Source organism: Myotis daubentonii, chromosome 15, assembly GCF_963259705.1.
Source record: "Myotis daubentonii chromosome 15, mMyoDau2.1, whole genome shotgun sequence".
In the NCBI taxonomy this organism is placed as follows: Eukaryota; Metazoa; Chordata; class Mammalia; order Chiroptera; family Vespertilionidae; genus Myotis; species Myotis daubentonii.
Window position 1 is genome coordinate 42,649,128 of NC_081854.1, and position 19,598 is coordinate 42,668,725.

General features: G+C 42.1%; 1 protein-coding gene across 5 annotated transcripts in view; it reads left to right on the plus strand.

Moving 5' to 3' along the window:
• The first annotated feature begins 7,974 nt into the window (after window positions 1–7,974).
• Window positions 7,975–19,598, plus strand: part of IST1 (IST1 factor associated with ESCRT-III) — a 28,496-nt gene continuing 16,872 nt past the window's right edge. The window contains exon 1 of one of the 5 annotated variants that reach the window (XM_059667584.1): window positions 7,975–8,256. The gene's annotated coding sequence lies outside the window, so the exon portion shown is untranslated. Of the gene's footprint in view, window positions 8,362–8,907; window positions 8,933–19,598 lie in introns of those variants that run through there. The other 4 variants (XM_059667583.1, XM_059667581.1, XM_059667580.1 and 1 more) reach the window with 4 other exon arrangements.

The following is a 19,598-nucleotide window of genomic DNA, read 5'->3' on the forward strand; positions in this document are numbered from 1 at the left end:
CATCGCTTACTTGGAGACGTAGGGGATGCGGTGGGAAGAAAATGGGATCTGGTGTTAGGCGATCAGCTTTGAGTCCCACCCAGCTCTGTCACTGATGAGCCTGGTGACTTTGGGCAAGCCACTTTCCTATTCTGAACGTCTATTCCCTGAGATGTAAAATGGGTAATAATGTAATAACTCCTAATCTCTATTCTCATAGATTGTTGTGATGATTAAGTAAAGGGAACATATGAACTGTATATTCTGCAACTATTTTTTATGGTTACTGATCCCACGAAGACAGAGCTAATGAGGATGCTGACCCTTGATTGTAAGCAACAGGTCCTGGTATTTACATAAAGTGCTTTTGCAAAATGTCCTTCTCATCAATCTCCAATGAGATGATATCATTGTCTGCATCTTGTGATTAATGTGAAATAATGGCTGTGTTAAGGGATCTTGGTCCTTTACAATTCATTCATTCATTCTTCATTGTAGGTAGGAATTATTATTCTTTCACTTTGGTTAAGGAAACATTTCAGTTTCATTTAAATTTTAATTCTTAGGAAGCAAAAAAATGGAATATTCTCACCCAACCAGAAAGTTTTTAAACAGTTTAAAATAAGAATGGGGTGGGGGGAGAGCGGGCTAGAGGAGGTTAATGGGAAAAAGGAGGACCTATGTAATACTTTCATCAATAAAAGATTTTAAAAAATAAATAAAATAAAAATCTATAGAAAAAAATTAAAAAATAAATAAAATAAAATAAGAATGCAAGCTGGAATAAAACATTGGCTTTTATATTTAACAGTAATTCTTGGTGAGTTTAGACCGAGGGATACAAATATGGCTTTATTATGTACCTTTAAACTTGACATAGTTGATATTTTCTTTTTTTAAAATATATTTTTATTGATTTCAGAAAGGAAGGGAGAGAGGGAGAAAGGGAGAGAGAAACATTAATGATGAGAGAGAATAATTGATTGGCTGCCTCCTGCATGCCCCCCTCCCCCCACCACCAGAAACTGAGCCTGCAACCTGGGCACTTGTCCTGACCAGGAATCTAACCACAATCTACTAGTTCATAGGTCGATGCTCAATCACTGAGCCACGCCCAGCCGGGCAGTTGATACTTTCAACATGAAAGTAGCTAGCAGGTAAATCATTACGAGAAAGCCTCCAGTGAAATGTCTTGGCTTCATCATTAAGTTATTATGTAAAGCTGGGCAGCTTGTTCCATCTCCTTGAGTTGCAAATAAAATGGGATCATAATAATGCTACTTAATAACCTTCCTGTGCTCTAGAAATGCCTCAGGTGTTGTGATTCAGGGTTATAATGAAATAAGGGAAATTATTAAAAAGAGGAATTAGTTTATTTTTCCTTTACTCTCCTCTAAACTTGTTCTGTACCTAAAGACTTTTTCATTAATCATAGATTTTTTCAGCTTCATTTTTTTTTATTTTACTTTCCCAGTCTACTCAGATAGTTATGCTATTATTTTGACACTTTATATTAATTTTCCCTTTAAATATTTTCCTAATCTGTTTTATATTTATTGGCTTCTACAATGACCTTGTTAGGGCCTTATGTTACAATAGTATTGGTATGATAGCTTAAAGGACTTCATTAAAAATGTATTAAATAAGATATAATTCATATACCATGGAATTTATGCTTTTTAAAAATATTTTTTTTTAGATTTCAGAGAGGAAGGGGGGGGGAGAGAGAACATGAATGACAAAGAATCATTGATCGGCTGCCTCCTGCACACCCCCACACTGGGGATTGAGCCCACAACCTGGGCATGTGCCCTGACCAGGAACCTCCTGGTTCATAGGTTGATACTCAACCACTGAAACACACCAGCTGGGCATAAAAGTGTATAGAATTCAATGGTTTTTAGTATATTCACAAGGTTGTGCAACATTACCAGTATCTAATTTTAAAATGTTTTCATCACCCCAAAAAGGAACTCCATGGACATTAACAGTTACTCTCCAATTCTTCCTCCCTACCCCACCTCCAACCCCTGGCATCCATTAATCAGGTTTCTATCTCTATGGATTTGTCTATTTTGGACATTTCACATAAATGGAATCACCCAATATAGGGCCTTTTGGGTCTGGTTCTTTTCACTTAGCATAATGTTTTTGAGTATCATCCATGTTATAGTATGTGTCAGTATCTCATCCCTTTCTATGGCCAAATAATAGCGTTCCATTGTATGGCTATACAGTACCACATTTTACTTCCATGGATATTTGTGTTGTTTCTACTTTTTGACTATTCTGAATAATATTGTTGTGAACATTTGTATATGATTTTTATGTGAACATATGTTTTTAATTTTCTCAGGAGTGGAATTTTTGGATCATACGGTAACTCTATGTTTGACTTTTTTAAGGAATTGCCAAACTGTTTTCCAGAGTGCCTGCATCATTTTATATACCTACCAACAATATACGAGAGGTCCAATTTCTCCATATCCTGGGCTACACTTGTTGTTGTTTGTCTTTTTCATTATATCTCACTTAGTTTTGATTTGCATCTCCCTGGTAACTAACAATGTTGAACATCTCATGTGCTTTGACCATTTGGAGAAATGTCTATACAAATTCTATGCCCATTTTAAAATTGGGTTGTCTTTTTATTGTTGTTTTATAACAGTTGTTGTTTTTAATATTCTGGATATTAGACCCTTATAGGATATGTTTGCAAAAATGTTCTTCTATTCTGTAGGCTGCCTTTTTTTTCTTTCTTGAGAGTGTCCTTGGGAGCACCAAAGTCTTTTATTTATATGAAATTCAATTGATATATTTTTTGGTTGCTTGTGATTTAGGTGTCATTTCTAAGAAATAGTCATGAAGATTTACACCAATGTTTCTTCTCAGATCCATTTTGAATTAACTTTGTATAAGTGTGAGGAAATACGGTACAACTTAATTCTTGTATGCGGATATATAGTTTTACCAGCACGATTTGTTGAACAGCCTACTCACGCCGCTCCCCGCCCACCCCCCCATTGAATTGTCTTGTTATCCTTGTCGAAATATCAATTGACCACAAATGTATGGGATTTATTTTTGGACTTTCAATTTTATTCCATTTACCTATGATATTGCCAATATCATAGTCTTGTTTGTTTATATGCTTGTTTTTGGACAGAAGAAGCTGTCTTTAATTGGGTGGCACAAGGTTTTTTTGTCATACAGTCTTGATAAGAACCTCATATTTTAAGGAGATAAACTTTTTTTGATTTTTTCCCCTTTATTGATTAAGATATTACAAATGTGTCCTTATCCCCCCAATGTCCCCTCATCCCCCCAATCCTGCCCTCACCCTCACCCCCTGTTGTCCACATCCATAGCTTATGCTTATATGCATGCATACAAGTCCTTTGGTTGATCTCTTCCCCTCACCCCCCACCCTCCCCTACCTTCCCTCTGAGTTTTGAGCATCTGATCGATGCTTCTCTGTCTCTACATCTGTTTTTGTTCATCTGTTTATGTTGTTCATTATAATTCACAAATGAGTTAGAGCATGTGATATTTATCTTTTTCTGACTGGCTTATTTCACTTAGCATAATGCTCTCCAGGTCCATCCATGCTGTTGCAAATGGTAGGAGTTCCTTCCTTTTTACAGCAGCATAGTATTCCATTGTGTAGATGTACAACAGTTTTTAATCCATTCATCTGCTGATGGGCACTTAGGCTGATTCCAAATCTTAGCTATTGTAAATTGTGCTGCTATGAACATAGGGATGCATATATCCTTTCTGATTGGTGTTTCTGGTTTCTTGGGATATATTCCTAGAAGTGGGATCACAGGGTCAAATGGGAGTTCCATTTTTAGTTTTTTGAGGAAACCATACTGTTCTCCACAGTGGCTGCACCAGTTTGCATTCCCACCAGCTGTGCACGAGTGTTCCTTTTTCTCTGCATCCTCGCCAGCATTTGTCATTTGTTAATTTGTTGATGATAGCCATTCTTACAGGTGTGAGATGGTATCTCATTGTCGTTTTGATTTGCATCTCTCAGATGATTAGTGACTTCGAGCATGTTTTCATATGTCTTTTGGCTTTCTGAATGTTCTCTTTCAAAAAATGTCTATTTAGGTTCGTTGCCCATTTTTTGATTGGGTTGTTTATCTTCCTTTTGTTAAGTTGTATGAGTTCCCTGTAAATGCTGGAGATTAAACCTTTATCAGAGATATCATTGGCAAATATGTTCTCCCATGCAGTGGGTTTTCTTGTTATTTTGTTGATGATTTCTTTTGCTATGCAGAAGCTTTTTATTTTGATATAGTCCCATTTGTTTATTTTCCCTTTAGTTTCCATTAGGAGATAAACTTTTGAGTTTATATTTAAAATTTAGAATTTTGTTTTCATTCCTTTGAATTCATTTAAGGAAAAATAAAGTTTTCTAAGATGAAAAATATGTGACGTTAGCCAAAACCGGTTTGGCTCAGTGGATAGAGCGTCAGCCTGCAGACTGAAAGGTCCCAGGTTCGATTCCGGTCAAGGGTATGTACCTGGGTTGCGGGCACATCCCCAGTGGGAGATGTGCAGAAGGCGGCTGATCGATGTTTCTCTCTCATCGATGTTTCTGACTCTCTATCTCTCTCCCTTCCTCTTTGTGAAAAGTCAATAAAATATATTTTAAAAAAATGTGACATTAAAACCCATATATGTGAACCCAAATCAGAATAACTGATTTAGCCCTAGCCGGTTTGACTCAGTGGATAGAGCATTGGCCTGCAGACTGAAGGGTTCCTGGTTCGATTCAGGTCAAGGGCACATGCCCAGGTTGCAGGCTCAGTCCCCAGTGTGGGGAGAGCAGGAGGCTGCCAATCAATGAATTTTATCTCATCATTGATGTTTCTATCTCTCTCTCCCTCTCCCTTCCTCTCTGAAATCAATACAAATATATTTTAAAAAAGAATAACTAATTTAATGTGTTTTTCTTTTCATTTGTTGAGACACTCAATATATACCCATTGGAGGGAAACCAGGAGGCAAATTATTATGGAAATATGGATGTCAATCAAGTCTCAAGATCTGGGTTTAAGATTAGATCCTGGAATTTATACCATTGACCTTGGATTGGTGACTTTACAGCTCTCAGCTCCACTTCCCTCCTCAAATAACTAAAATTTATTTCTGATCTACATCTGCTTCATAGGGATGTGTAAGCCTCAAATTAAGGTCACGTGTTTGTAAGTACCCTGTAAACTTCAATATGCCAGAGATAGTTAATATTTGTATATGGCCCTAATTAGTAATGTTATCTGAAGAATCATTCCATAGATACTCTAAAAAATGCTCTTGATTTTTTTTTTTTTCTTTAGGTCTTAGGAAGATAGATGTCCAGAGCGGTTCCTATTACGTTTTATATTCTTTAGCCTAAAAGCTCTCTGAGACTGTCCCCTTTCTAAATGTTAGTACTTAAAAAAAAAAAAAAAAGGCAAATTACTCTTTGCCCATCATCTTTCCCTTCTCTCTTACACAATGTGTAATACTTTCTTCTGTTGCAGGAGTCAGCAAATGCTTTCTGTAAAGTGCCAGACAGTAAATATTTTAGACTTTGTGGGCAACATAGGGTTTTGTCACATATCCCGGCCCAGCCTCCCTTTTCTTTTGCAACCCTTTAACATGTAAAAACCATTCTTAGTTGGAGGGGCTGTACAAAAACAGGCCTGACTGATTTTGTCTGCAGACCTGTTATGGACTCTTATTTTTCTGGGTCCAAGCAGGTTTTAGTTAGTTTCAGCCACTAGTGATAATAATTTTCACAAAAAAGTGTCACTGGTTAGTTAAACAAAGAAATGTGTGTTAAAAAAAAAAAAAGAAAAGAAATGTTGTGTGTTACTTTTTATCCTAAAGCAAAACAGGATTTTCAAGTGAAACAGTGTGAGTCAGTTTTTTGGTTTTTTTTGGCATATGTTTAGCATCTGAATAAAACTGGTCTGTTCAGCTAGGGACAGAGATACTGTTTTGAATTCACATTGATGTATTACAGAATCTAAATAATTAGAAAGAGCAGGACACAGGTGATGATTGCTGAATCCAAGCCCCTGCTGGCAGGAAGAAATTTTTCTAAATGAATCATGTCATTTCTAGCAAGATAGGGCTCAAAGACACTTTTCGCTCATCTTTACTTTCATTGTTTGAACAAAGTGGCAGTAATGCCAAGGACTCCAAAAGTTATCTAAACACAGTGTGCTACTGAGGGCATGGAAAAATAGGAACTCTCATACATTGGTGGTAGTGGTGTAAACTGATACTTCCTCTTTGAAGGGTGACTTGGCATTATCTGTTAACATTAAAAATATACCTACCCTTTGACCCAGTACTTCTGCTTCTGGGAATTTACTCAATAAGTACCATCCATGCAGGCAAAAATCTAGTCATTGCAGCATTGCTTTTAGAGGCAAAAATATTGGAAATAACCTAAATGCCACCAATACAGCAATATGTACGTTTGGAATAATACATATTCCAAAAAAGTAATAACGGCATGGAGAGTGTTACATAGGTCTCTCATTTTATTGTACCCTAAATTAGTAAAAACACTAAACATATTTATACTTTCAAAAACCAAAATGAAGGTATTGGATTCAGTCCCTTTTATTCTCCTTTTAAATTAAATGAGGAATAGAATCAGAGTATAGTTATTGTTGGGACAATGGCTTAGTCTAGTAGTTTCTGGGAGAAAACTATCATTTCCCATGTTGATATATAACAGTCTAATATGCGTACACATACCTGTAAACACACATGTACACACACTTTGTTTTCTTAAGTATTTGGAAGTAAGTTGCAGATACCATGACCCGTCACTTCCACATAGTCCACCATGCATCTCAACTACATCATAACCATTACAACAATTGTCTCAAAAATACCTTTTAGTTAGTTTGAATCCATAGTTAACAGGATCCATACACATTACATTTGGTCGCTGTGTCTCTACGTCTTTAAATTCGAGCAGTTCGCCCTCACTTTTATTTTTTTTTAATGCCATTATCTTACTGCAGACGGCTTCATTTATATATGCACGCATTTATTGCAACCCCCCCCCCCCCCCCACACACACACCCATTCAAAAGGAACCAAACACCATGAGTTTTCAGTGTCTGGAACCTGGTTTGGTTTAGAAATACTTTTAGTGTTACCAAGGCAATGCTTTCTAAAGTCACGGAAACCGCACATGGCAACGCATCGTGTCATCGCTGTCACATGACCGCATCGCAATGTAGCGAACCCCAACCTCGGGGTCGGTAGAGGCCGCCTCTACAGCAGGGGGGCAGGGGTGCCCCCTCCCCAAAGCCTGGAGTCCAGCAAGCCCCTTGCAACGCGAAGCCGAAAAAGAAGAGTTTTCAAGTTGAAAACAAAGGAAAACTAAATGAAAAAGTGTCCTCTGAATCCAGAGATGAGGCAGATTCCCCGAGAATGTGGTGCTAGGGAAACAGACCACCGAAATGACACAGACGGTCGAGGTTCTGGTTGAAAGAGCGTTCAGATCTGGTTTAAAAGCGGGGCCGGGGCACCCGTGCGTAACCGGAGAGGTGGGTGGTGGGCGCCCCGGGAGGGGGAGGGCGAAGGGTCCAAACCGGCTCGGTTATTCCACTCGAAGAAAGAGCCGCCCTCAGCCCTGGCTGGTTTGGCTCAGCGGATAGAGTGTTGCCCTGCGAACTGGGTGGTCCCAGGTTCGATTCCGGTCCAAGAGCACATGCCCGGGTGGTGGGCTCGATCCCCAGTGGGGGACTTGTCGGAGGCAGCCGATCCATGATTCTCTGTCATCATGGACGTTTAAAAAGAAAGAACCGCCCTCAGAGTGAGAGGAGTGGAGCGAGAGAAGGGAGTAAACATCAGGGAGTCACGCCGGTGGGTGAAAGGCGGGACTGAGCCGGTTTTTCCAGGGAGCGGAACCATCCGGAACACGGTGCCGGCCGCGATTCCCGAGACCGGCTCCCCCGCGCACAGGGCTCGCTCAGGGGGCGTGACGGGACGCATCACTCCGCAGCCTCCGCCGCGGGAAGTAGTCCCCGGCCGCGCTGGTTCCTAAGGGAGCCGGGCGGGGAGTCCCGCTGTTCTCGGGCCGAGATCCCGGGAGCGCGGGCGATCAGCCAATCGCTGGGAGGGAGAGCGCGTCAGCTCGCCCCGCGGATCCCTCCGCCGCGTTGGCTGTGCTGCGGCCGGCGGAGCCGCCATTTTGGATGCTGGACCTGGGTTCCGGAGTCCCTCTCTGCCGCGTTCCCACCTGGTTTCGGTCCGGTGAGTCTGGCATCCTCTCCGCCGAGGGTCTTTGTTTTCCTCCCGGCGCCGCGGCCGGGTTTTAGAAGTCCCCAGTCCCGGGTTCCAAGGGCCTGGACGTGGCAGGTGAGGAGAAAGGGGAGGGTAGTGGATGTCGGGGTGAGGCCGGACGTCAGGCCCGAGCACCTGCGGCGCGGGCCTGGGGTCGGGCCGGGGTCGCGAGCTGCTTGGGGAATCTTTGGCTCGGGATACTTGAAGCCGCCAGACTTTCGTGTTGTCCCTTTCTGTCCCTTGGCGTCTCTTCCCTGGAGCGGGGACGCCGCGGCCTGGGCTCCGGTGCCCGTCGGTGAAAGGGCTCGGTCTGCACTTCCCGGCACCGGAAAGCGGCGTTCCTACCCCACGTTCTCTAGCTCGGGAAGACCTCGGAAGGTTGTGTCTCCGGCCTCCTGGACTGGCGGGGCGGCGCGGGGGGGGAAGGAGTGGGGCCCTCTGGCTGGAGGAAACGGCGGCCCCGGCCCCCTCCGCAGAGCCCTGCGCGGTGATGGGAGACCCTGTGAGGAGCCCGTGGCCCGGCCCCGGCCCTCTCCTGTGTGTGTGTTCGGCGCTCCCCTTCCGGGTGCTCGGGGCGAGGACTTGGAATTCGAGCCGCAGAAACTTTCCCAGGGAACGGGAGACGAGCCGCCTGTTTAATAATGAGGTAATAGGAGAGCCATTTCACTCTCGGTAGCAGTAACATCAACACTAAGAGCTGGTCTGCACTCTTATGGGGAATTGTAATTTCTCTGTTATGCTTACGTGTTTATTTTTAACTTTGTATTGCGAACATTTCAGACAGACAGGAGTCAGGAGGATAATGAATTCCCTCCTCCAGCTTCAGCAACAACCAGTGATGGGCTGTTGGGGGAAAGCCCCAAACGTCCACATTCAGGATTGATTCCGAAGAGCGGACCCGCAGGGGCTTTTATTCAAGTTCGCAGGAGCTTTGATAGGAGGAACCTGCTGCTTGGGCAAAGCAGCTGTGTGTTCCCCGCGGGGGCCGCAACCACACCCTCCCGGGACAGGGTTTCTTTTTTATTTTTATTTTTTTCTTTCTTAATATATTTTATTTATTTTTTACAGAGAGGAAGGGAAAGGGATAGAGAGTTAGAAACATCAATGAGAGAGAAACATCGATCAGCTGCCTCCTGCACACTCCCCACTGGGGATGTGCCCGCAACCCAGGCACATGCCCCTGACCGGAATCGAACCCGGGACTCTTCAGTCCGCAGGCCGACGCTCTATCCACTGAGCCAAACCGGTTACGGCATTTTATAGGTTTAATAGTAAAAGCGAGTGGTGGGTAAGTCACACGGGCCGCCGGGAAGAACATGCATGTCTAAGTTAACGGATAATGCCAGGCAGTTGCCCCCACTCTGTGCGCTCATCAGCCTCACTCCTGGGTGCTGACATTCGGGCGGCCCTCTGGCTTCCTGGGGGGTCAGCCAAGCCCGGGGCGCTCTATTGCATTTCTGAGTTAGTTCCCCTACAAGGGCCGATCTTGTTTCATTTATAAATACTGTTAAGTATTTAATAAAATAATTGTTGATATATGTACCTCCCCCCACTTCCTCAGTAGAACCTTTTGATTTCTGTACTTACAAACCTAAAGCCCACAGGGATTTTATATATATATATATAGAGAGAGAGAGAGAGAGACAGAGACAGAGACAGAGAGACACAGACACAGAGACACCTCAGAACCGCATCTTCTGGGATAGGACTTGGTATATTTGTTTTTTAAAAAAATGTATTTTTATTGATTTCAGAGAGGAAGGGAGAGGGAGAGAGATAGAAACATCCATGATGAGAGAGAATCATTGATTGACTGCCTCCTGCACATCCCCTACCCAGCACTGTGCCCTTGACCCAAATCGAACCCGGGACCCTTCAGTCCTCAGGCCGATGCTCTATCACTGAACCAAACCAGCTAGGGCAGTATTTCTTTTTATTAGAGAATAAAACGTGTTTTGAAGCCTCAATGTTAGTATTACATTTTAAAGGCACCTGGTTTAAGCCCTCTCTTTTATTTTTATTTATTTTATTTTTTTAAAAAAATACATTTTATTGATTTTTTAAAGAGAGGAAGGGAGAGGGATAGAGAGCCAGAAACATCAATGAGAGAGAAACATTGATCAGCTGCCTCCTGCACGCCCCCCACTGGGGATGTGCCTGCAACCAAGGTACATGCCCTTGACCGGAATCGTACCCGGGACCCTTGAGTCCGCAGGCCGATGCTCTATCCACTGAGCCAAACCGGTTCTGGCAAGCCCTCTCTTTTTTAAAGTTGTGTGACTAATTTGTCCAAATTATTTGTTTTAATTCTTCCTGTCTTCCTGTGGCTCTGCCTTCTAAATGATCAGGAACTCCAGAAGCCCCTAGTGTACTTAATTTAAGCTCTCATTCTTGTAAAATCAGTCTCAATTACATGTAGCCTATTCTGATTTAAAAATGAAACTAGAAAACAGTATAGTCTAATAAAAATTTAAAATACAGGAAAAGTAGTAAGCACATGAAAACTAACTTCAGCATTTTATTTATAACATCAAAAGGTTGAGGAATTAAAAATGATTACGCAGTGGAATATAGGCAGTCATTAATAGGTTTTAAAGACTGTAACAGATGTGATATTAAGTGGTAAAAGGATTCAGTGGTGCTTAGAGCCCATGATTACAACTTTGTAAAAATTAGATTATGTAAGTTAATTGAATTTTTAAAAAGTTTGTTTAAATTAAACTTCCTATTAATTAACAATAAATGAGTGACAGCTTTGTACTGAGTACTATGGTAGGCAGTGTGGGAATAACAGTGAAACCTATAGTGATTGTATACAGTTGAAGTACTCCAATGTGGTTGAAAAAGGTTAATCAAAAAGTTAAAGTAGGGGAAGGATGCAAAGCATACCTAAAACATTTTATTTAGCCTAAAACACATAAAAGTGCATTTATCAGCTAATCTTTAGGTGATGAGCAAGAACTTTCCTTTGAGTATGGGTCTGTTGACTGAATAGAAATGAAATAGTGCTTGTGTACATATAACACTTTCTATGTACCAGGCACTGTTCTAAATTCTTTACAAATTTTCTTTAAATTCTCATACCAGCTTTATGAGTTATGAAGGTTCATGTAATATTGATGGTATTTAAAAAAATGTTTGACAGAATTCCCTTAAATGTTTAATAGAGAAGCTACTGGGGCCTGGGTTTTCTTGTGGAATTTTTCTTTATTTTAGGTTCAATTTTTGTAATGTATATGGGACAAATTATGTTTTTTATTTGTGTGAATTTTGGTAAATTGAGTTTCTAAGGGGTATGTCATTTTTGTCTTTGTTGAATTATAGATATAAACTGGTAATAATGTCCCCTTTTAATGCCTGTAGGATCTGTAGTAATATCCCTTTTTTACTTTGGATACTGGTAATTTGTGGGTTTGTGGGAGTTTTTGTCAGATTTATCAAAAATTTTGATTTTTCAAACATACAGCATTTGGTTTCATTGATTTTTCTCTATTTTTACTCTCTTCCATTTCATTAATTTTTGCCTTGTTTGCTTGTTGTTGTTGTTAATCCTCATCCAAGGATATTTTTCCATTTATTTTTTTCTGGAGGGACGGGTGGAGACAGAAAGAAACATGGATGTGAGAGAGACACAATTGGTTGCTTCCCACACATGCCCTGACCAGGGTCAGGGATCGAGCCTGCAACTGAGGTACAGGCCCTTGACTGGAATCAAACCCGGTACCCTTCAGTCAGCGGGCCAACACTATCCATCCACTGAGCAAAATAGGCTGGGGTTTGCCTTGGTTTTATTTCTTTTGTTTGCATTAGGTTAATTTTGCTCTTTTTATGGTTCCTTATGGTGGACCTTAGGTTACTAATTTGAGACCTTCTTTTCTAATACAAACATTTAGTCTTATAAATTTCTCCCCAAGCACTGCTTTAGCTAGATCTCACAAATTTTGATGTTTTATATATATAATTAAATATACTTTTTTATTGATTTCAGAGAGGAAGGGAGAGGGAGAGAGAGAGAGAGAAACCCAGGGGGATCAAGCCAGAAACCCAGGAATATGCTCTGAACCAGCAATTGAACTGATTCATAGGTTAATGCTCAACTAGTGAGCAATACAGGCCTGGCAAATTTTGATGTTATATTTTAACTAGAGACCCGGTGTGCAGGTGGGGTCCCTTGCACAGGTGCACAATCGGGGCCAGAGAGGGACCGTGGGAGGGGTCTAGGGCAGCGGTTCTCAACCTGTGGGTCGTGACCCCTTTGGCAGTAGAACGACCCTTTCACAGGGGTCGCCTAAGACCATCCTGCATATCAGATATTTACATTACGATTCATAACAGTAGCAACATTACAGTTATGAAGTAGCAACGAAACTGATTTTATGGTTGGGTCACAACATGAGGAACTGTATTTAAAGGGCCAGAAGGTTGAGAACCACTGCTCTAGGGCGTGTCCAACCCATTTCGCCCAGTCCGGATCATGGGAACCCCAGCAGCAAGCTAACATATTGGTCAGAGCGTCTGCCCCCTGGTGGTCAGCACGCATCATAGCTACCGGTTGGACAGCCGAACGGTCGTTTAGGCTTTTATATATATAGATTTTTCTTTTTTAAAAATATATTTTTATTGATTTCAGAGAGGAAGGGAGCGAGAGATAGAAATAGAGTCATTGGTTGGCTGCCTCCTGCATGCCCCATACTGGGGATCAAACCCTCAATTCTGGCACCGGGATTGGACCGTGACCTCCTGATTCATAAATTGACACTCAACCACTGAGTCATGCCAACTGGGCTTAATTTTTATTTTCTTGCCGTTCAAACCTTTTTTTTTTTTTCTTTTTTAATATATTTTACTGATTTTTTACAGAGAGGACGGAAGAGGGATAGAGAGTTAGAAACATTGATGAGAGAGAAACATTGATCAGCTGCCTCCTGCATGCCCCCTACTGGTGATGTGCTGGCAACCAAGGTACATGCCCTTGACCGGAATCGAACCCGGGACCCTTGAGTCCACAGGCCGACGCTCTATCCACTGAGCCAAACGGATTAGGGCTTGCAGTCCAAACCTTTAACACAATTTTTCTGCTTGCAAATTCCCCTTTGACCCATAGATTATTTGTGCTCTCTAATTTTCAGGTGTTTGGCAATTTTCTGTTACGTTTCTTGTTAGTGATTTTCTAGTTTAATTGTATTATGGTTAAAAAACATACTGTGTTACTTTAGTTCTATTTAATTTAAGGTTTGTTTTACACGCAGGATATAGTCTGTATTTATGAATGCTCCGTGTACATTGCTGTGTTGGATGGAGTATTCTGTAAATGTTAGATTCAGTCAGTTAGTGGTAGTGTTTGGTTCTTATTTAAGGTTTGTTTTATGACTCATGATATGGCCTATGTTCATGACTGTTGCGTGTGCATTGATCTGTTGGGTAAAGTGTTCTATAAATTTCAGTTAGATATAATCAGTTGTTCGTAGTGTTCATTTCTACATCTTTGGTGATATTGGTGTTTGCTAGTTTGATCAGTTATGAGGGAGGTACTTTGAAGTCTTCAACTATAATTATGGATTTCTTTTTTTTTTTTTAATATATTTTATTGATTTTTTACAGAGAGGAAGGGAGAGAGATAGAGAGCTAGAAACATCGATGAGAGAGAAGCATCGATCAGCTGCCTCCTGCACATCTCCCACCGGGGACATGCCCGCGACCCAGGCACATGCCCTTGACCGGAATCTAACCTGGGACCCCTCAGTCCGCAGGCCGACGCTCTATCCACTGAGCCAAACCGGTTTCGGCTATGGATTTCTTTATTTCTCTTTTTCTTTTTTTTTTTTTTTTTTATTTATTTATTTATTTTTTATTTTTTTATTTTATTTTATTTTTTTATTGCTTAAAGTATTACAAAGGGTATTACATATGTATCCATTTTATCCCCCCGCCCTAGACAGTCCCCTAGCCTCCCCTATCACCCAGTATTTCTCTTTTTCTATCTGTCAATTCTTCATGTATTTTGAAGTTGTGTCATGTATAGTGAATGTTATATACATTTATTTACTATTAGAATTGTTACATTTCCTTAGTGAATTCACCCTTTTTTCATTATACAGGGTGTCCCAAAAAATGTGTACACATTTTGAATAATTATTAATTCCACTTGGTTAAATCTGAAAAGAAAGAAACATCAACTGAGCTATGTGTGTGTGTATACATTTTTGGGGACAAAAAAAATACAATGTTTCTTTGTATTCCTGTTTTTTCCTGGCTCTGAAGTCTACTTTGTCTAACATTAATATATCCCCTCCAATTTTCTCTTTTATTGAGGTACTAGGGGCCCGGTGCATGAAGATTCGTGCACTGGGGGTGGGTCCCTCAGCCCGACCTGCACCGTCTCCAATCTGGGAGCCCTCAGGGGAGCCCTCTCCAATCCAGGAGTTTCTGTCTGTCTTTGCAATCCTATGAGCGAATATTCTGAGACCCCCAACACAGTTTGGTTTGTTGCTCACAGAATAATAGAGGCATTTCTTTTTTCTTTGCTTCATTGGTGGAGATTTCCTCTAAGTTTTAGGATATCTTCCCTTTAATTTTTCCTAGACACTCTGATTTTACTTATGTCTCTCACCTTTGCCTTCCCTCCATCCCCCACTGCAACAGTAACTTGCTCCAGGCTCACTTTGCTCTAGTGCAGTGGTTCTCAACCTTCTGGCCCTTTAAATACAGTTCCTCATGTTGTGACCCAACCATAAAATTATTTTCATTGCTACTTCATAACTGTAATGTTGCTACTGTTATGAATCGTAATGTAAATATCTGATATGCAGGATGGTCTTAGGCGACCCCTGTGAAAGGGTCGTTCTGCCAAAGGGGTCACGACCCACAGGTTGAGAACCGCTGCTCTAATGTCTAGGAGATCCGTCTCCCACCAAAACTATGATTCCCAGCATTCCTGGTGCTCCCCGCACTCTGGGCTTCTGCTTCTGGTCCTGGGGTTGCCACCAGAACTACTATTCCCAGAATTCCTGGTGCTCCCTACACTCTTGGTTTTCCCTTTCTGCTCTGCCTCCGTCCCACAGCCTCCCACTCTGCCAAGTCCTCCAAGCCGCCAGCTCTCCCTTTCTGCTCTGCGTCTGGCAGCTTGGGGAGCCAAGTTCCCCAAGCCACTCCACTCTCTGCCAGCTCTCCCTCTCTGCTCTTGCCCAGAGGCTTGGGGGAGCGACCGAGGAAGCCACGTCCCCCCAAGCCTCCGGCTCTCCTGCTCTGCTCTCTGCCTGGTGCCTGTGTATGCAAATTAACCCGCCATCTTTTTGGGTTAATTTGCATACTCCTGATTGGCTGGCGAGCGTAGTGGAGGGATGGTCAGTTTACATGCCTCTTTTATTATATAGGATAATCTATAATAATAAAAGTGTGATATGCGAATTAGACCAACATCCTTCCGGGTGAAGCCGGGGCTGCAAGGGAAGCCTGGGTTCTGGGTGCCTGCCAGAGGCTGGAGGGAAGCCTGGGTCCCAGGTGCCAGAGGGAAGCTGGTGCCAGCAGCCGGGGGAAGGAAGACCTACTTTTGCACGAATTTCATGCAAGAAATTCCCTTTGGCCGCCCGCAGGCACCTGGGACCCAAGCTTCCCTCCGCCCTGGCTTCATCCGGAAGGACCCTCTGGTCTAATTAGCAAATTACGCTTTTATTATTATAGATTACTAGTGTACTTGAATGTAGGCCTATCATTTTATTGTCTTGTTTGTACCTTTTTCATTTCTGTTTCTGCTTCCCTGCCATCTTTTTGGTTATTTGAACACTTTAGAGTTCCAGTTTAAAATAGGTTGCATTTTTTAGTATATGTTTTGTATAGTATGTTTTACTATAGGGGTTACAATAGACATTCTTAACTTTTCACAGTGTACACTGGCAGGGCTGAGCTTATTCTTGTGTATCGTGTAAGTTGGTGGTCTAGTTACATTTTTTTTTTTGCCTGTATCTGTCCAATTTTCCCAACACTAATTTATTGAAGAGATTGTCTTGACTCCATTGTATGTTCTTGCCTCCTTTGTCAAATACTAATTGAGTGTAATGGCTTGGGTCAAATCCTGGGGTCTCTGTTCTGTTCCATTGATCTATTATTCCTGTTCTTCTGCTAGTACCTGGCTGTTTGGATTACAGTGGCTTTGTAGTATAACTTTATATCTGGTATTGTTATACCTCCAACTTTGTTCTTCTTTCTCAAGATTGCTGCAGATATTTTCTCAAGATTGCTGCAGATATTTGGGGTCTTTTTTGATTCCATATAAGTTTTTCGAGTATTTGTTTTAGATCTGTGAAATACGTTGTTGCCTTATTTTTAGCAGCTAGCCATTGTCTGACATACAGGTAATCAGTATACATTCTTGACTGGATTGTACATAGTTCAGTATCATGATACCCAGATACTCTGATACATAAATGCTATTATGTACTGGGACTTGGTTAATTATTATTATTACTAGAGGCCTGGTGCACGGGATTCGTGTACTGGTGGGGGGGCATGAGCAGCAGGGATCTGCTCATTGTGGGAGCGCCACTAGTCCCGGTCAGCCGAGCGGCTGTGAGCCCGCTCCTGCTGCGGTAGCAGCTGCTCATCCCAGTCAATTGAGTGGCGCTCCCACCATGGGAGTGTTGACCACCAGGGGGCAGCTCCTGGGGTGAGCGTCTGCCCCCTGATGTTCAGTCTGCGTCTTTTGACTGGTTGACTGGTCGTTCTGGTCGTTCTGCCATTCACTCGCTGGGCTTTTATTATACAGTGGGGCCTTGACTTACGAGTGTCCCGACTAATGAGTTTTTTGAGATACGAGCCGTCTCTCGGCTGATTTTTTTGCTTTGAGTTGCAAGCTAAAATTTGGGTTACGAGCCAGCTTCAAGATACCCCACCGCTAGTTGGCGCAGTGAACGTCACAGTGAACGCCACAACATCAGCCCAGCATCACGTGTCTCACTCGTTCACTTCTTGATTTGACATACGAGTAATTTGAGTTATGAGCTCCGTCACGTAACGAATTAAACTCATTAAGTCAAGGCCCCACTGTATAGGATTTAAATATTTTTGTTGATTTTAGAGTGGAAGAGAGAGAGATACATCAGTGATGAGAGAGAATCACTGATCGGTTGCCTCCTCCACGCCCCACATTGGGGATTGAGCTGGCAACCTGGGCATGTGCCCTGACCGAGAATTGAACCATGCCCTCCTGGTTCATAGTTCGATGCTCAACCATTGAGCCATGCTGGCTGAGCAGTTAATTATTAAATGTAGTACAAAAACTTTGAGAAGCAAAAAAAAAAAAAAAGCTTCTGGAGACAATTTCACAAAAGAAAAATACATCTGATGTTTTCTATTAGTGGTATGCACAAGCAGACAATTATTGTCCTGGTGTTGTTTATATTGGGTTTGGTTTGTCTGCTGTTCACTTGCTTTAGTTTAGATGTTACATATTTTGAGATTCAAGTTCAGAATTAATGGAGAGAAATAAGAATTGTGCTGTTTAGATATAGAACGATGGTATATCCTAAAGTCTTGTGGGTGGAGAGGGGAGTGGTTTTGTTGATTGTAACTCTACTGTGAAGTTAAAGTCTTGGTAAATAGACTCCTGTGGTCAAGTTTTATAGAACAGCTTTTCCCCCTTGGACATTTTACCCTTTTGTGTATTTCTTTGCATGTGAGTAGATGTTAATGCTGTTTCTGTGATCTTAGACACTAGTTTTTCCCCAAAAGGCTAATAATTTGAATAATTAGAGGGATAATATATTTTAAAATTTTAATTAAACTTATTAGGGTGACATGGGTTATTAGCATTATATGTTTCCAGTGTACAATTCTAAATTATATCATCTCGATATTGAATTGTGTGCTCACCATCCAAAATGTAGTCTCCTTCTGTCACCTTTACCCTTTTCAACTTCCCTGCACCCCCTTCTCTGGTAAACACTATACTGTTGTCTATGAGTTTGTTTTGTATGTTTGTTTGTTGTTTTTTATCCCACGAGTGAAATCATCCTATCTAAAAATAGACAAACATGGTAATTGACCATACCTTTGCTACGCCTCCCATGGGTTAATCAGCGAGATATGCAAATTAACCACCAACAAAGATGGCGGTTAATTTGCATATGTAGGCACGAAGCAGCAGAGCGAAGGCTTGAAGGCGGCTCCGGCCGGAACGAAGGCCTGGGTCCTGGGTGCAAAGTGGCTGGAGGAAAACTGGTGCCGGCAGCCAGGGGAAGGGAAGGCCTATTGTACGAATCTTTTTGTGCAACAGGCCTCTAATATACAGTGGGACCTTGACTTACGAGTGTCCCGACTAACGAGTTTTTCGAGATACAAGCCGTCTCTCGGCCAATTTTTTCCTTTGAGTTGCGAGCTAAAATTTGGGTTACGAGCCAGCTTCAAGATACCCCACTGCTAGTTGGCGCAGCGAACATCACAGTGAATGCCACATCATCAGCTCAGCATCACGTGTCATTGTAATGGTGAAAATTGATTTGACATACGAGTAATTTGAGTTACGAGCTCTGTCATGGAATGAATTAAACTCGTAAGTCAAGGCCCCACTGTGTGTGTGTGTGTGTGTGTGTGTGTGTGTGTGTGTATTGTTCTTTTCCATCTGACTTATTTCACTGAGCATGATACTCTCAGGATCCATCCATGGAAGTATTTCATCCTTTGTATGGCTGAATTAGAGGCCCAGTGCATGAAATTCGTACACTTGGCAGAGGAGGGGTGTCCCTAAGCCCGGCCTGCGCCCTCTCGCAGTCCAGAATCCCTCAGAGGATGTCTGCCTGCCATTGGTATCAGGCCTAAGCTGGCAGTCAGACATCCTTCTCGCAGTCTGGGACCCCTCATTCCTTACCTCCTGCCTATAGCAGAGGCTGGAGAGGCTCCCGCCACCACCTCTATGCTGGCCAGCCATGACCCCAGCTTCTGGCTGAGCGATGCTCCCCCTGTGGGAGAGCACTGACCACCCTGGGGTCGGTGCCTATCATAGCGACTGGTTGTTCTGCCGTTTGGTCTATTTGCATATTAGGGTTTTATTACGTAGGGTAGGATAATATTCCATATATGTACTACCACATCTTTTTCATCCAATTATCCATCAAAGGACACTTAGGTTGTTTCTATGTCTTGGCTACTGTGAATAATGCTGCAGTGAACATAGGATACATATATATATATGAATAAATGTTTTTCAAAAAAATATGTTTTATTGATTTTTTACAGAGAGGAAGGGAGAGAGAGAGAGAGAGAGTTAGAAACATCAATGAGAGAGAAGCATTGATCAGCTGCCTCCTGCACACCTCCCA